We start from the raw sequence: 13,851 nt of genomic DNA, 5'->3' as shown, positions 1-13,851 counted from the left end.
CTATTACCCCACTGTAGAGTCTTGCAGGAAACACACAGTAAAAATAGCAAGGGCCTTGCCTCCCTTCTCCCCATACACCCTCCGGAGATTCCAGCATTGACAACACACAGAGAAACGAACTTCTAAACTCTCCCACGGGGGGTCTAGATTATATTTGAAGGAAGTACAGGACTTATAGGATACAAGAATGGGGTTGGGGGTGGAGAGGCTGTGCCAGGAAGGGGGCTTCAGCAAGGGGCACCTCGTACTCACTGCATTGTAGGTTCCCATCTCTCTGGGTACAATTGTGTTCAGTTGTGACTATACCCTGAGCTCCTTGGGGCTTGGGCCCATGGCCTTCACCTTTACCTTCCAAGTGACCAGCACTTTACCTGGCACATAAGAAACAGGGGCACAGTTTTAGTGAATGAATGAATAGGTGGGTCTCTAAGTAATGGTGATTCATCAGGAATTTCTGAATTGTGTATGTTTTAGAAATTTCACCTTGACAGCCCTGTAAAAACTCTTGCATTGGAGTTTGGATGAGAATTGGATATTTTAAATCTGAGAGGACAAGGCAAATCACTTTAATTCTTCTTCTCCTCCCGATTTGATCTCTTGTCTTATAAATAGAGAGTCCAGTGCAGTCTATAAAGGAATTCCTCAGAGATCTGAGGTTTTAGCTAAATTCACTGTGCCTTATCAAAGACCTTGGACTTGACAAATATGTGCTGATTTATTGAATAAAAAGACATGGGGAATCTCTTACCTATGAAGGGGTAGCTTCTAAGTTCTTGGCATATGGTCTTTTCTCCTATGTTGAAAGAAATCGTCACCCTATGAATCTTGCTGAGAAGAGCCCACCTCACATTAAGGAAGCAGAAATCCATGAAATAACTTATCTAGTTTCCTTACAGACAGAACACAGGCCTAGAATCAAAGCTGGTCAACCAGTTACACTCACCTCCTTAGGCTTTAATGAGGTGCCAGTTACAATTTAGCTTTAAACCTCCTACAGGGCAAATATCACCCAGGAGGACAGGAGTGGCAGTCCAGATGACGTTCGGTTCATCCATACTCTTTCTAGCTGCCACAAGGCCACCGTCCTGCCTGCACTGACGAGATGCCCACTTGAGAGAGAAGCATTGCACACTCTCTCCAACTCCAGAGCAGGACCTCTGAGTCACACGTGAAAACACTTCGACTCAATTTTCAGACACTAGAGAAAATGCTCCATTGCCAAAAGCGGCAAGGTACTTGAAATTTTTGCCTACACCAATTATTCCTGAATGTTCAGAGAGATTGCACCTTGAGGGGGTTTCATACAAGAGGGCAGGTTGAAGTCAAAATGAGAGTTCCAGAATCAGACAAACTAGCCTTTGGTTCTAAAATCCTCCAGACTTTGGCACCTGGCCTGTGGTGAGTTCAGTTTCTGTGACGATCATTATATTCCTCTTGGAGGAATCAGGATAGGAGGGGAAGAGACGGGGAGACAGACTGACTGGAAGAACTCTGCTGAGCTGAGGCAGACAGTGGAATGAAGATTAAACTTGTTCAGCCCTGAGGGTAGAAAATGAACCAGTGGTGGAAGCAGAAAGTGACAAGTTTGGCCTCAAAATAAGACTTTCTAATAATAATCTGACGATATGCCAGAGTCTCTCAATGAGTAGTAAATCTCTGCTTCAGGAGACAAGTTAGCCAGAGTTGGAGAAATTATTGATGAGTCATTGAAAAGAGGATTTAAACAAACATTAGATTTTATCAAAAATGTAACAATGAAACTTCCTTTTCCTATGAAATGCTCGGTGAACCCTTGTCAATGCTGTAATTACCCAAAAGGCATGCTAATCATATGCTCAGAACACCAGTACAGAAGGAAGAGAGGAAACTTCCCTTTGAATAAACAAAGCTAGAATTTTCCCATCAGCCAAACTAGAAATGTTTGGCTGACTAAGTTAATGTCAGTAATTAAAAACAAGTTATCTATAGAGATGTGGGCATTACAATTTTCTCAGTATTCAGGAGCTTTAAAAGTCTTAATCTGGTCCTGAGCCCATCAAAACAGAGTTGCACTGGAGACAGCAGGAACAGGAGCAAAAGCCAGGAGGCTCTCCCCTCTCCTAACTTCCCACCCTACCCACTCACTCCCCCCAACTCACCCCCAAGGTCCTGCAGGGCTCTGAGAAATTCTAAAGAGTCATGGAGCCCAGACTGAAAAATTCCATATTTTACAGTCTTCCTAGTCCTGGGATTAGGGAAAGTTCTACACCCACTCAAGGCAAGCCCTGCTTCATCTATTATTATTACTTTATTTTTATCTGCCTAGTAATTCTGACTTTCCAGCTTTCCCCCATATCTATATGGTTTATTCTCACGACTTTTCCATGGGAAAATTGCGAAGGTGTGAGCCAAGGGTGGAAGCAACACACATTGGGTTCTGGGACCCCCATTTATGTGGCTTACTTGTCTCCCTGGACCTGTTAAAGCCAATTTTCAATGAATCATTTCCATTTTATAATATCTGGGGTTGTCAGAAAAGTCATGATGCATTTTTGCTTGAAAACAGAGACATATTTCTGCTGTTCCTCTTCTCTGACTTATGATCTGGTGGTTAGAACCTGGTGATTCTAACAATAATCCAGCTCAGAACTTCCCACAGTCAGAGGTTAAGTTTCTACAAGAAGCCAGTAACATGTTAGGAATTGTTTTTGCAATGATGGTACGTAGTTCTCTAAAGCTAATACCTTTAACTTGTGTTCTGCTCTCTTACACTGGTGCCAAGACGCTCCACAGATATCTTTCTGTACCAAAGATATACCCAATGCCAGGTATCTCCAAGGCTGTAAGACTCAAGATACTCATGCTAGAGCCTGGGCCTGCCAAGACACCGCTTTTCCACTGGGCCCCTCTCAAAACCAGCCACCTCTGTGTCACCTGATAAGATGGACCCTAAGAACAGAATATGTAGTTTCCAGACCCCAAGAAGTCTACCAACTATTATATTTCTTTTTCAGTAGTTTAAAGATGCAACAAGTTGTCTTTGCCTTTAGAAAGAAGACCTGAGAATATCTCAGACTACTGGACCCTTAAAAACTTTATCATAACAGCAGATCCCAGAATCTTTTATGATCTCTTCTAGAGAAAATTGTTTAGAATACCTATCTTTAACCAAGGCATCCAAAATATTTTCTATTTTTTTGCACATTGGGTCAAATTAGCATGATTCTACTTATAATTTGTGGGTATTAGATGCAGCTGTGTGCCATTGATGTTAACAGACAGTTCACCAAAACTGCTCAAGACCCTATTAACCATATTTTTTTCTTAAGATTTATTTATGCATACAAGAACTGAAGAAGTGTAGAGGGTGAGAGGATTCACCAGAGACAGAGCGGGGAGCAGAACGGGAGGATCTACTGAAATACACTGCTGAGGGAAACAGCAGGTGAGACAGGGCACTATGTGGTTTAGTTCTCTGGCCGGGGAAGGAAATCATGTGACTGGTGATATTTTGATAGTTCTGAAACTTCAACCCCTGCACCACCAGGGATACCCCTCTGTTAACCATATTTTTATTCTAAAAATATTTAAAACATCAACTTTAGAAAAATGCAGACACCTGTATATAGGAGCCACTGACATCATAATGTGATAATCTGCCTTTTAAATTTTTAAATTTAAACTATTTCTTTTATAGAAGTTATATTGTTTTACCACACTGTATATGATTTAAAGATTTAGATTCATACCTTTTCAAATGTATGTTAGCATGCTACTCCCACAACTAAAGCACCGAAGTCCTCCTCTATAGTTGACTGAGCACTCTCCGTCTGTATTCGCCTTATCCATCTCTCCCCATCTGGTAGTCTCAATTCTGTAGTCAGACTCTATGATTTGCTTTCTTTTATTTTTGTCTGTTGTGTTGTTTTGTTGATTTAACACATATGAGTTAAATCATTTAGTATTTGTTTTTTCTCCTTCTGACTTACTTAGTTTCCCATAATGCCATCCAGTTCCAACTGTGTTGTTACGAATGTCAAGATTTATCCTTCTTGACTGCTGAGTACTATTCCATTGCGTATGTATACCATATTTTTATCCATTCGCCTATCACTGGACACTTGGGTTGCTTTCATAACTTGGTATTATAAATAGTGCTACAGTAAACATACACATGCATATATCCCTTCAAATAAGAGTTTTTGTATCCTTTGGGTAGGAAAGTAGGAGTGGAATTGCTGGATAGTATGATAATTCTATTTTTAATTTTTTGAGGAACTTCTACACTACATTCATAGGGGTTAGATCAGTCTATATTCCCATAACAGTGTATAAGAGCTCCTTTTACTCCACATCTTACCAACATGGTTGATTTTTTTTTTTCTTTTTAATATGGGTCATCCTCACAAGGTGAGGTGGGATCTAATTGTGGTTTTGATGTGTATTTTCCTAATGATAAACATTTTTTCATGTGTTTGTTGACGATCTGAATGTCTTCTATGGAGATGTATCTATTGTATTTAATTTTTCTGCCCATTTTTTGGCTGGGTCATTTGTTTCTTTTTTGCTGAGTTGTGTGAATTCTTAGTAGATATTAGATATTAACCCCTTATCAGATGTAAAATGTGCACGTTTCCTCCCATTCAGTAGAGTATCTTTTCATTTTGTTGGTAGTTTTCTTTTGTTGTGCAAAAACTTTTTAGTTTGATTAGTTCCATGTGTTTATTTTTGTTCTTGTTTCTCTTGCTGTTGTAGTCAAGTCTCCCAAAAATATCCCTGAAGCCAGTGTCTCGGAGTGTTTTGCTTATGTTTTCTTCTATGTATTTTATAGCTTCAGGTCTTATATCCAAGTCTTTAATCTACCTTGAAGTAATTTTTGTCTAAGGTTTAAGATAGCAGTCTAGTTTCCTTCTTTTGTGTGTGGCTGTCTGTTTTTCATTTGTTAAAGAAACTTTGCTTTATCATATACTCTTGGTGACCATCAGCCTATGTGGTATGTTCAAATGTAATATTCAAATATATTTATAATGTGATTCAAAGTTCTTTGGATCCTAAACCTATCACTGTCCCATAGCCATCTCCATGGAAACAGGAGAAGGAAGTTTTTTTTCTTTAATATTTATTTATTCATACAGAACTGGGGTACAGGCCAGAAGTGCAGGTGCCGTGAGAAGATTCACCAGAGACAGAGTGGGGGAGCAGAACAGTCAGATTGACGAAATACACTGCTGAGGGGAGGAGCGGGAGGGCCAGGAAAGTTCTGCTGCACCATGTGGGTCACCTCTGGGGCAGGCAGGGATCGAACTCATGTGGAAGTGGCTTTAGCTTCTTAATGCTGCACTTTAACCCACTGCGCCAGCAGGGAGGACCCAGGAGAAGGAAGTTTTAAATGAAAAATAGAACCATGTGCTCCCAAGCTGGGTTTGAATCACACAATCACAAAGTCACACAGCCTCCAAATGAAGAGATTTCATTTTCTAAGAAGTTGGGAAGAGTTATTTAAAATTAACGAACTGATTAATTGTCCACAAAAATAATAACCACAGTAAATTACTACACAAACATTGTCAAATGAGCAGTTGCTCTTTCCTCGTTTGCTACGTTTCCTCTACCTGTGAGCCTGAGGAAAGTTCCCCACCTCCATTTTCCATTTTCCGGCTTTAGTACAGGACAGAATCCCACTTTCCCAAGGGAACAAGATCGTCAAGCTAAACTAGTGCTAGCTATTAATATTTACCTGGTCTCTATAGAAGCGGTGAGAAAAGTCCCCTCTGTAAAAGTTGAGGGAGCAGGTGTGACGTTTGGGACTTCCTCAGAAAGTCTTGCCCTGTGTCACCATTCTGGGGTTTGTCTTCACATCTCCTGCAAGAGCTTATCCTTTCCCCCCAAACACCAGGTTGTCCCCTGAGGCTGGACCCATCTTAGCAAGCTGCATGACAGCTTAGGTACTGGCTCCTTGCTACACTTGTGTAGGAAGCATCTCCACAGATGCATCTCAGAAGTGCCTGACCATATGTTTCAACAAGGAGGAGTGGTCTTGTACTAGTTTTAGATTTTGTCATGGGGAGCTCCAGCAACCCCCATCTATCTTTTTGTTTGTCACTCCTCCTCTGTCTCTTTCTTTCTGTCTCTCCTATACACACGCCCTCCCCACACTCCCTAAAAGACTGAAGGGCACCCCCACTCTTCAGCTGTTAGAACCCTCCTGCAAGCAGCCCTGAGCCCTAACCCTCCGTGAGAATTGCCCCAGCTGGGGAGTCCCCTCAAGTTCCCCCAGGCAGCGGCTAGTCTCCTTTCAATGACTGGACGATAAGTGGGCCAACATGCCCATTTCCGCTTCTTTCCCTTCCCCATCCAAAGGACAGGTCACCCTATTCAGAGCCCTGCTAGTGGGCTGCGATGCAGCATCAGTTTGGGGGAGATCCTTGGACCCAAATCTCCCTTTCTGACTTTCATATGTCAAAATTCCTGTTTATTTTTCCCTCATGGGGGAAAAAAAAGACCCCAAGTTTCCCAGAAGAAAAAAGAAAAGAGAAGTAAGAGGGTGAGAATGATAAACTTGCACATTTGTGAAGCCCAAACCAGGGGGATTTAAATCATATTCTCTAGAGAAGAGGAATAGGTTCTCCTACCTTCAGGCTGTGAAACTACAGGTAATCTTTCTTTCTGTCTCTCCTATACACACACCCTCCCCATGTTCCCTAAAAGATTGAAGGGCATCCCGCTCCCCAGCTGAGAATCCTCCTGCAAGCAGCCCTGAGCCCTAACTCTCTCACTCTGTCTTTTTTTTTTGTTTTACACTTTTCTGTATTGTCAGGATTTCATTTTTGCAATGAGCAAATAATCAGGAAAAGAATCAGTAACAACAAAGCTGCACTAAAGAGGGAAGAAATGAGGGTGCAGGGCTGGGGGTCTGGATCCCTGTCCCTCTCCTCCCGTCCTTCTCCCCGAGAGCAGCCAGTCCGAGGGTGGCTGTGGGCAGAGGAAGTGAGGTTGTGAAGCTCAGCGGCAGCTCAGAACTGGGATTCAGGCCGAGCAGATTCCCCCATTCTTTGCTTCCAGCCCCAAATCCCACGCTTACTCACTTCACAGCACCTACTTTTAACCTGCCAAATGCCACTAAATCTGCAAATTAAACCTCTGATTACAGAATTCCTTTTGATGTGAAAAAAATGTGGGGATTTTTAAAATGTAATTATTCATACACTAAGATTTTAATTGTGCTACTTTTCTCCCTCTATCGCCTCTTTTTTTTTTTTTTTTTTTTCGGGGCAGGGTGATTCCCCCATGCGGGCCTGCCCAGGCAGCACCAGGGGCTGTGCAGGAAGGTGCCTGCAGGAGCTGTGTGATGTGGAGCAGGACATATCACTCCTGGGGGGCTGGTAGGGGTCTGGGCAGCAGCTGGTGCCCCGCGGCCTACACCCACAGCCTGCCCATTTCAGCACCAAGGTGACAGCTAAATGCAAAGCTGTAGCACTGTTCCTACCCAATATCTATAGCACCCACAGCAGCTTAACTTACCCGTTCCACCTGTGGGCCAAGGGTGTAACGTCCTAGCCTCTACTGCTGGCCAACACCTGTGGTGCTGGGATTGCAGAGAGTTCTGGGATGGAAACCCTGAGGCAGCCCCACAGGGCACAGAGCAATGGGAATGGTCCTGGCTGCTTACTTTTCTCCAGTTTAGTCCCCCCTCACACCTGATCTGCAATCAGATTGCAAGGTTGTTTTTTTTTTTTAATTGTCAAGTATACATTCTGTGAAATTTACAGTTTTAACTACTTTAAGTGCTCAATTCAGTGGTATTGTTTTCACAGTACTGTGAAACATCACCACCATCCATAGCCAGAATGTCTCATTATTATTACAGACTGAAACTCTAACCTAATAAACACCAACTCTACATTCTCCTTTCTTCCAATCACCTTTCTACTTCTGTCTCTGAAGTTGACGACCCTGAGTGCCTCTTTCAAGTGCAGTTCTATGATATTTGCTCTTTGGTGTCTAGCTAATTCACCTAGCACATCTTCAAGGCTCACCCCTGTTGTGAAAAAAAAAAAAAATCCTCCTTTTAAGGGCTGCGTAATATTCCATTCGGTAGATGCACCACATTTGATTTATACCTTTGTTTATTGATGGATACCAGGTGACTCGCACCATTTGGCTATGAATAACAACGGGTATACCCCGTATCTCTTTGTCCCTGCTTTCAATTCTTTGGGGGCATATTTCACCAGTGGGATTGCTGCAGCATATAGCACAGACTGACCTTTTAAATATGTAAATGAAACCACTTTACTTCACCTTTTCTTGAACCTAGGAAGGTCTGCATGTTAGGGTCCCTGCCAGGCTCAGAATGCTCATCTCATCCCTCTGTCCCTTTCATATGCTGTCACAACCACCCTTGACTCCTTGGGGATTCTCAAACACCCAAGCCAACTCCTAAGTTGTGGCCCTGACTTGTGATTTCCACCAGACATGCTGTTGTGCTTGGCTGGCTTGCCCTCATCTTTGGGGGGCAGCCCAGAGACCCTGCCCTGACCTAAACACTCTGCCCTCCCTGTCTTCCTCACATCTTCCCCCTTCTGCTTATTTTCTTTCACAGCCTTATCACAGACTGAAATTACTTTGCTTATTTATTTCTCTAATGTCTGCTCCTATGTCCCCCAATATAAAAGTTCCATAGGAGCAGGTATTTCATCTATCACCTGCTTGTACCTAAAACCATGCCTGGTATGTAGCCAGTGCTACTTAAAGGCTTATTGAATGATGGATGGACATTCCTCTGTGTCCTTTAGAGCACTAATGAAGAATGGGGATCTTCTAAGAAGAACATACATTTTATTTAAATGTGCATGTATAATTATATTTACTAAGATCAAAAGTGTACTAAATCAGGGTTTACCTTTAAAAATTAAAAAAGGGGGCCCTCCCTAGTGGTGCAGTAGGTTAAAACACAGCACTAAGAAGCTAAAGCCACTTCAGCATGAGTTCAATCCCCGCCTGTCCCAGAGGTGACCCACATGGTGCAGCAGACCTCTCCTGACCCACACACTGCTCCCCTCAGCAGGGTACTTAGTCAACTTGCCTGTTCTGCTCCCCCACTCTGTCTCTGGTGAATCCTCTCACTGCCCTTACACCTCTAGCCTGTACCCCAGTTCTGTATGCATAAATAATAAATAAATCTTTAAAATTTTTTAAAAAGGAAATATCATACAGGTCAATATTTCCATTCTTGGATGTATATTCACAAAATATAAGAAAATCAATTAAAAAATCCTATATGCTCCCCAATATCCACAACATCCACAGCAACTTTACTGATAATAGCTAGGACAAAGAAGCAACCTGGGTCACCTTCATGGGATAAATGCATTGAGATGTGGTATATCCACAACCTGGAGTATTATATAGCCACAACAAAGGATGGGATGCAATCATTTTCAACAAAATGGAGATAATTTTGTAAAGCGAAGTAAGTCAGAGTGATGAAAACAAAAATCAGACATGCACATAACAGACAGTTCAACAACATGAAACACTTTGGAAAATTAGTGACATCAACACACATCCTGAGAACACTAGGTTCAAAGGAGGAAGGGCAGACAAGAAGACATGGGGCTGGCAGAGGGGAAAAACATTGTTTTTTAAAATGTGAATTAAGGAGAATATTTATGGCTTGGGATGCCCTAACTAAGTACCACAAACTTGGTGGCATAATATCTCAGTCTTGGAGACTGCAAGTCCAAAATCAGAATGCCTGCAGGGGTGAGGGCCGCCAGGGCAAATTCCTCTCCTGGGCTTGAAAATGCTCATCCCTGTGTCCTCACATCATTCCTCTGTGTCCTTACCATCTCTTCTTATAAAGATACCAGTCATAGGTTAAGGCCTACCCTAAAAACGGCACTTTAATTTTCCTTTTAAAGGCCCCAGGGCCCTCTCTGGTAGCACAACGGGTTAGGACGCAGCACTGCAAGCTGACCACAGCAGCTTCAGTGCAAATTCATTCCCCCACCCCAGAGCTGACCCACATGGTGCAGCAGACCTCTCCTGACCTGCCCGCTGCTCCCCGCCCGCCCCCCCCTTTAAAGCCCTTACCCCTAGATACTGCCAAGAACTGAGGTTTTGAACTTCAACATGTGAGTATTTGATGGTGAGGGACACACAATCTAGTCTGCAACAGTAAGAGCTCCCTTGGCCAAACTCTGCCACGCTTTGCCAATATACTTGACTCACTTCCCCTAGGAAGCATTTACCAGCTGCTAAGCCTTGCACAGTGATTCTTCTCCTCAGAACCACCACAGGAAATTGCCCGGTGCTCACCACTTCATATCTGCGTGGGTGGCGGGTGCAGGGAGCCTACAGTGCGAGAGTCTCCTGGCATCTCCTAGAGATCAGGGGTTACTTTCTCCCCTTGGATGCTTCCTGGTGCCTAGCTGACGCTATGTATATAGTAGGGGCTTTATCAAAATGGAATGTTTAACTGGTCACTGACACCAAACCCAGGGCAGGACAAAAATGCTTTGTTGGGAGGAATCCCGCTCCTCCATCTGAGGAACAAGTGTCCATAAAAGATAAACCCCAATGGAGGGTTCCAGAGTCCCAGACATGGGTAGCCATGAAGAGGAGGAGGGGCCCACCCCACTCCTCACACACCAGGCCACTGCGGCCCTGAGAAGATAAGAGGCCTGGAAGTGGAGAAGCAGGATCGGGTCACAGGTCACCCTCTGTCCCTGACAGCATCTGCTCCAACCCCTTACGCAGATCGCAGCACATACCTGCATGCCCCGACCAAGCAAACTTTTTTTTTCTCAAGATTTATTTATTTATTCATACAGAGCTAGGGTACAGGCCAGAGGTGCAGGGGCGGTGAGAGGCTTCACCAGAGACAGAGCGGGGAACAGAACAGGCAGATCGACGAAGCACACTGCTGAGGGGAGCAGCGGGCGGGTCAGGAGAGGTCTGCCACGCCATGTGGTCACCTCCAGGGCAGGCAGGAATCAAACTCATGCGGAAGTGGCTTTAGCTTCTTAGTACTGGGCTTTAACCCGCTGCGCCACCAGGGAGGGCCCAATCAAACTTTCTTTAACCCCAAAATAAAAGGGCTGCAGACATTCTGATTTGGGTCTAGTAGTCTCCAAAACTGAGATACAACATTTCTGTTGTTTATGCCACCAAATTTGTGGTACTTAGGGCAGCCCAAGCCTTAATGCACATTCTCCTTAATGCACATTTTTTTAAAGGGGCATTTCCTGGCTCTCCCTGGTGGCGCAGCGGTTAAAGCACAGCATTAAGAAGCTAAAGCCACTTCCGCATGAGTTCGATTCCTGCCCGCCCCGGAGGTGACCACATGGCGCGGCAGACCTCTCCTGACCCGCCCGCCGCTCCCCTCAGCAGTGTACTTCGTCGATCTGCCTGTTCTGCTCCCCGCTCTGTCTCTGGTGAAGCCTCTCACCACCCCTGAGCCTCTGGCCTGTTCCCCAGTTCTGTATGTACAAATAAATAAATCTTTAAAAAAAGGGGGGGGGGGCATATCCTGGCTCACGGAGCTTAACCATTCACATCATAGAAAGATGAGCCATGTTCCAAGAATTGCTGGAGCTAGAAGGGAAGTGTCCTGGCAGGGAGGAGAGCCTTCCATGCGTGCTGTGCGGCTGACACTGCCTCACTCCAAGGTGTCCCTGGAAGTCAAATTTCCAGTGTTAACATATTTATTCATTCTGTTTCTCTTTCTCATGAAACTGTGAAGAGAATAAGACTCCACCCCCGCCTTTTTATTTACCACATTTGCGCTAATTTTCCAATTTAATTGCTTGACCATTTGGCACCATGCCATCCTCCACACTGCCTCCACAGTATTCTTTCTGGAGCATAAATCACATCATTTAAGGCCTTTCTTCCAGTCGTTCAATTTCCCCACACACACCCGTCCACCCTCTGACCTCCAGCAGCAAACCGCCAGCGCCACAGAAAGGCGTGGGCGTCGCTCCTGCAACGGCGCGGCCTCCCTGGCTGCCTTTAGCGGCAAGGTACGGAAAACTCACCTGCAATGGAATTGAATATATTTAGCCTTATTATGGCCCCAAACTTGAAATCCAGATGCAGGAGATGGCAGGTTCAGTGTCGAGGCCACAGCATCCCAGGGTGAAGGCCGCGGCTGGCCTCTGCTCTGCCACCCTCATGGGACTGGATGCCTGCAGCAGCTCCAAATGCCCCACCTCCTACTCCAGGGTCAAAGGGCAGAGCAGACCTGGAGCTTTCTCCTGCACGTCATGGGAGCTTTCTCCTGCATGTCATGGGTCAGCACCAGGTGACAGGACTCCTACCACTGACATGGGGAATGGGTACCGTGGGCAGCCTGCACCTGGTACCAGCTTGCCTTCCTCCAGCGAGGCTCATGCCAACTCTTTCCGTCTGAAGTGTTCCTTATCCCACTCCTGGCAGGACTACCTGATCTCATCTGGTCACTCAACAACTGTCCACCGAGTCTCTAGAAGGTGCCACCATGGTGGTGACAGCACTGGAAAAAAGCAAGACACTGTTTCCCCTCCTGCTGGCCCCATTTCTATTGTAGTACTTGACAATTACAGTTTTTATTAGACACCTCTCTGAGTCTCAGTCTCCTCGTGCATAAGAGAGAAGTAATAATGTCCTCCTTATGATTGTAAGATTTAGAGATTTGATACAAATGCAGAATTCAGGATGTGCCCAATTTATCATTGATGCCCAACTCTTTATACACTTGCACCCAGGTGAAAGGTGCTTTTCTATGCTATGAAATCCTTGGGCAGGTTGGAAAGATACTTACAAAAGCATAAATAAAATAGAAAACATGGAATGAGATAGGTAGACCGTGTTATTGAAAGACAGTGATCAACACCATACTGGCAGTTCTAATATTTTTTTCAGTCATGAAGAGTACTAATCAGATTTCAAGCTATGGCATCCCATGAAATATCTGGAATTCCGAGCCCTGAGAGTCCCAGGTACTGCTAATGTTAATTGGTTTGTTGCCAACATTTACAGCTGAAGCACCTACTGACTTTCAGTTTCAGGTTAGGGAAAATAAAGATGCCTGGTTTTTTTTTTGTTTTTTTTTTTGTTTGTTTGTTTTTTTGCCATTCAGGTGTTCAAACACCCTATCCATGGACTCTTAGGGAGTTAAAAGTCCCCAAATTAAAAACCTGCTTCCTGGAGATGGATCTGTTTCCTCCAGGCCTTAATAATAGTATTCAGTACATATAGTATATACATATAATGGAAACTTTTAAATATATACATGTAGTATTTATATAGTACTTGACACATCTAGATGCTTATATATAATACGTTACTATAATATCTCATCTTATGTAACTGGGGTCTGGAAAAGCTTTATACAATCTCTCCCCATCTGTGATGTGCTGAGCACATATAATTTCTTTCATGTTCCAAGCTTCAGAAGCCAGCTGCTTGAAAGCCACAGGCAACTCTTCCTGTGGTGGCTGATCCCTAAAAGAATCCCCAGGACCCCTTCCCTGGGCAAAACCTGTAGTGGACTGCCTGAAGTAGCTGGCAAGGGGCATTCCCTGCAAAACTGACAAGAGTTCGCCAGCTGTCCCCCTCCCCAGCTGTGTGAGCTGGTCCTTCCTCTGAGCCTGTTTGCTCACCCTTTAAAAGCTCGGGTTGAGGCAATGGTTGCCGAACAGGGCTCTAGACATGTGTTCTTAGTGCTTAAGAAGTCCCCAGTCCACTTCTGCTTATTTTAAATTTTTGATGATTTTTAAAAATTGTATTGCCTCCAGAAAAAGGAACTCTCCTGCACTGCTGGTGGGAATGCAAACTAGTACAACCACTATGGAAAACTGTTTGGAGGTTCCTCAAACTGCTAAACAT

Source organism: Condylura cristata, unplaced genomic scaffold, assembly GCF_000260355.1.
Source record: "Condylura cristata isolate star-nosed mole 26May11 unplaced genomic scaffold, ConCri1.0 scaffold00031, whole genome shotgun sequence".
NCBI lineage: Eukaryota > Metazoa > Chordata > Mammalia > Eulipotyphla > Talpidae > Condylura > Condylura cristata.
The sequence above is the reverse complement of the archived record's forward strand: the minus strand, read 5'-3'. Positions refer to the sequence as shown.